Raw genomic sequence first — 3,964 nt, 5'->3', positions numbered from 1 at the left:
ACAACACAGGCATGACCATTGGGATTTTCTGTCCTAGCACAAAGCTATGATTAAAGTATTGTAGTGCAGGCCAGGTAGGCTACCTGCAACATGGACAATGAAGACGGGATGCCAAACTATTTGTTGTTCAAGCTCCCGAGCCACAAGGATGGAGCCAAATAAATCCATGCAAGAAGCACCTTTGTTTGCACCGCCAACACACTCAGTCAATTCCCTTCCCCTATTTGCCCGTTTGAAGGTGTGATGTCACTGTAGCTAAAAGTAAGCTGGGGTGCATCTAGCCCTGAAACATGACTGTCATACCATGACAGTCATGGTGCCGAGTCCCCCTGGTCTAAAGTTGTGTTAGATTTTTTCACATTGCCATCTCTCACATAAACATAAACGTTCAGATTTCAAATATAAAGTGCTTACCACCGAGCCACGGATGTTACAAGGCGATGCGGACCGCGATGAGTACCCGTATCTCCCGTATTGTTCAATAAAAAGCATTTTAATCCCATCGCCGGCCATTTTCTTTTTTTGTTTTTTTTTGTTTTGTAATGTATCAGAGTGCAATACACCTCCCAACCATTAGTGTCGCATGGTTGAAAGTATCGGAGACAATTTGGAGAAAATGGCCGGCGATGGGATTAAAATCATAGACATATAAAGGTAGACCAAGCCCCCAGAACCCAGTGGTTTCATTGAAGCCAATTGAACATGCTGGCCATTTGAGGTATTGCAGGTGTGGCCAATGTATGTGAACGAGGCCATGGGGCTTCGAGAATCTTCAGTGACGCGTTCGAGGCCCCAAATAGGCCTCGCCCATCACATTTTCCAATACGTTTCCAACCCGGAAGAAGGGTTCAAATAGGCACATGCGCTGGGTGAGCAACTCAATGCAAGTGGATGGGAGGCGATATCCGGTGCCCTCTCTATTATTTTTTAACTCTATGAGGTAGACGCCTCCTCTGGCTCTGAAGCATCGGCATCTCGGACGCACTTCCGCTTCCTCTATGCTTCCGGGGGGCAGCTGGAAATTTCCTTGTGCGTCACAGAAGGGTGCGTTCAGTAGGCCAATCAGAGGCAGGTGGGGGCGGGACAACTAGATTCTGACAAGTCCTGGGAAAGACGCGCTGTGGTTGGCCAGTAGTCAACACGCTGTGATTGGCCAGTGCCCGTTCCCCCCGGAAATATGGCGGCCACCATACCAAACGGGTCGCTCCAACGAACTGCAGAGGCCAATGAGGTATCTAGGTTTCTATATCTATGATTAAAATGCTTTTTATTGAACAATACGGGAGATACGGGTACTCATCGCGGTCCGCATCGCCTTGTAACATCCGTGGCTCGGTGGTAAGCACTTTATATTTGAAATCTGAACGTTTATGTTTATGTGAGAGATGGCAATGTGAAAAAATCAAACACAACTTTAGACCAGGGGGACTCGGCACCATGAGCGTCATGTGAACCATGGCTAGGGTGCATCATGTGTGTGGTCACTGCTGAGAGACTGTACAGCCTGGAATCAGAATAGACCTTTTTCATGGCAACCATTTTGACATTGAAAAAGTAGTATAGGATAAACACAGGTGTTACTAATGATACTAATTAAGGTCTTTCCAGTGAGCCAACATGCACATTAACAGCATCCTTATGTTTGACCTGAATGGAACACAATCTTAATTAGTATCATTGCTAACACCTGTGTTTATCCAACAATTTTGTCAAAATGGCCACTGTGAAAATGGTTTATACCCCTGAATCGTTAACACATAGCAACGTAATTGTGCACAGCTGCAGAGGAAGTAAAAGTGAAATGAAAATAATTTAGTAGAAGACCCAATGAGACACCCAGGGTTCCCTGGCCTCAACAATTTAGAAAGAACAAATTCTCAAAAGATTAAAATAAAATAAGCTTTGCATCACTAGAAGGCATGTATTGGCCTCATTTCCACAAGTATGTCCCTAACCAAAGCACAATTACAGCTTGGCAACTAGAGTTAGAGAATGAACTTCTGAGCCTCTAAACAAATAGGCTTTCAATTCCACTGCCAATCATTATGTTAATTCGCTAATACAGATTAAAAAGTAATTGGCAACAATGTGTACACATAATAATCTGTCTAGGCTGGGTGCCATGAAGAAGATAAGAATAGGCTGCAAAGATGTCCAGTCAGTGTAGGGCATTATATTATATGCTTCATTACACTTTTATTCCCAGAGAGTTTATTAAAAAATATATTCTTCTAGAGTTGCCCATCTGTGGCATTATCTTCCGGATTCATTTTTCTCACTTAGTCTAATTTCACTTTAAAACCAATAATGAGCTGTCAATTTAACCTACATATAATGTGAAAACTTACCATCCTTTAGGGGCCATTAAAGTAGAACTCTCATACACATAAATCCACATCCAATAGCCTACCACAGAATTGAATCGATGTTTATACAGTTTTTTATATAAATCCATCCCCTCCAAGAAATAGAGGCCTTACTTAAAGCCTTTTCTGCTGAGCAGTCGAGTGTACAGTACCAATATCTAATGGTCGCTAACAAACATACACCTACTGCTGTGGAAACCAATCCTGATTAGGGCAGCAACAGTGTGTTTGTGTGTGTGTGTGTGTGCGTGCGTGCGTGTATACATATATAGCCTATATCAATTCTGGTGATAATTTACATGAGTTCCTATGCACATATGAAATTTAAGAATACAATATAAACACAATCATTGTTTAGTTGATAGATAGCCTACCAGAATTGGCTTCCAAACAATGCACAAGGGCTTCTCGAGAAACTACACTTTCACTTCAGTTGCATGTCACTTCTGAGGGAGGGACAGTCCAAAAACTAAACTATGGGGGATTTATTTTGTCCCCCCAATTATTAGTAATTATTTATAGGCTTGAGTACTTGTGACAGATAATGTGCAATAGAACATTTTAACCCAGAATCCACAGAAATGCATCCATATAAACTATGTTTATACATTAATACAGTAGGCTGCAACAGTTACAGTAACTGGACTAATGGATTTAGTTGATTACAAATCTATGAGAATGTCTGTCAATTCATTGGCATATTGAAAAATATATATTTAAAACATGCTTCCTTGCAACTAACTGAATTTAGTTGTCACCCGGCGTATTGGTAGGCGGATATCTGCAATCATCTGGCTACACAAGACTAGTAGACCAAACCAAACCTACATTTTCAGTTTGAATCAGTCTAACAGTTGGGACTATGTGTGAGAGGTTTGTGTTCAGGTTGTTTTGAATCCATTCACTTACGGAATGGCTTACAGTCAAGCACTTCAAAAGCATTTTGGCATTGAGCATTGATTAAATGTTTTGGTCCATAAACAAGTCTTCTACAAGGACAAAGATGAAATGATGGTAGAGTATTGATGCATTGTACATTTTCTCATTTTATAAGGTTCCGCAGTGCCCCATAGTGTAATTTCCTTTTGATTCATGGTACAGAATGGACATCCTGGCTCCTTGATCTACTGCATATCTTCATGTCTCATACGCCGTCGTGATGCTTTAAGAATCCAGTATAAACTCCTTATTGTATGTTCTATAATGCATAGCATGGCACACAGTAAAATCCTCAGAGTTCAATTATCCGTGTAACTTTGAGACTGTACAACCCTTAGGGTCCATTTGGTTACATTTACATTTGTATGGTTAAACAAACACTGAGGATTCTACGGTGTGATGTGTACTATTGAGATGTTGGGATAGGGAGACCTTCATTTTGAACAAAGTGAATTGAAAATGTGGCTATTGACAAATTCTTTGCAAGCACCTTGAGACCACAGTACCATTGCGTCTCAGCATTCCCCTACATACTATGTATACAATATATAGTCCTTTGACCAGCATACATCTCAGACCGTGTCTATTCAAATTCTTTAGATTTCCAGAACCCATCTCCAATAAGCACAGTAAAACCATAAACACGCCAGAGCAGAAAA

The sequence above is a fragment of the Gymnoscopelus braueri genome, assembly GCF_963280865.1.
Source record: "Gymnoscopelus braueri genome assembly, chromosome: 2".
Lineage (NCBI taxonomy): Eukaryota > Metazoa > Chordata > Actinopteri > Myctophiformes > Myctophidae > Gymnoscopelus > Gymnoscopelus braueri.
This window is presented reverse-complemented; position numbering follows the sequence as displayed.